Raw genomic sequence first — 1,193 nt, 5'->3', positions numbered from 1 at the left:
AAGTAATTTTCTTGCTTATTTAAATGTGCTTTATAGTTTTTCCATAGTTAATATTCTCAATTGCATAATGTTTTACTGTGTATTTTGATTTATTAGCCTGTTTTCAAAATGTATGTTCTGTATGGATATTCTTGTACTTATGTGTTTAGGGAAAGGTTAATAGGAACATAAAAGTTCCAGGAAAATGGGTAAATGGCATAATAGGAACATGAACGTTCCAGGATAAAATGCTTAATTTTATATAGCATTAAGAGGTATAGGAACTAGGAAGTTCCAGAATAGTGCATGGTAAAAAACATTAAGAAAATTTTAAGTTACAGGTGTATGGTGTATTTTGCAGAAAAGTTATGTTTTTGGAAAGGGCTATTATGTTAATTTTTATTTTAAACCTTGTTGTTATGGAAATATTACCCGCCTTTGGCTATAGGTGGAAGCCGGAAAAAAACAAAGGATAACTTATGCTCTTTTGTTTTTATTTTAAAAAAGTGGGCAGATGTGACCACACCCCCCATTCCTCCTATGTAACCTTACCTGCTAATAGACCTCCCATTTCTGGGATGCATCTTTGGTAGATAACAAAAGGTTTTGGCCGGAAGGGCAAAGGGGATCTGCATGGATGGAGGTTGGAGAAAGGGCAGGAGGAGAGATGGCTAAGACGCAGGGCAAGCTGAGGATAGCATATGTAAATGGTTATGATATAGGCCACTCATGTTGACCAGGGCAAATAAAGATGTTATCTCCTGAAGAAGCCTGCCTGTGAGTGAATTTTCTCCTTGCTGCCACCCTAAACCAGTAGACCCACCAGCTGGTGGGAGTTGGAGACATGTGGCCTGGGACGGCAGAGAAAGGCCCCTCCATTCATCCCATCACCATCCAGCTCCATCCGAAGAGCCTTTTTATTATTTTATTCAACACTGGCTGTCTTGGAAGGAGAGGGCAGGCCAAGCCCCACTACTGCCTCTATCACCCACAATCATCATTTTTTCCAATGGTCGTGTTTCATCACTGACCTTCTACAATTCCCTTCGGAGACACCAATCTTAACAAACTTCAAGATGCTGCATTTATTTGGGTGATATCAACAGGGCTTTTTGAAGCAAGTGCAAGTACCCTCTCCCTGTATCTTCCTTCTTCTAGGAGGCCTGACAGCTGAGTACATGTCCAAACATCATAATATCAGTAATAGTACTTTG

Source organism: Suncus etruscus, chromosome 2 (genome assembly GCF_024139225.1).
Source record: "Suncus etruscus isolate mSunEtr1 chromosome 2, mSunEtr1.pri.cur, whole genome shotgun sequence".
NCBI classification, from domain to species: domain Eukaryota; kingdom Metazoa; phylum Chordata; class Mammalia; order Eulipotyphla; family Soricidae; genus Suncus; species Suncus etruscus.
This window is presented reverse-complemented; position numbering follows the sequence as displayed.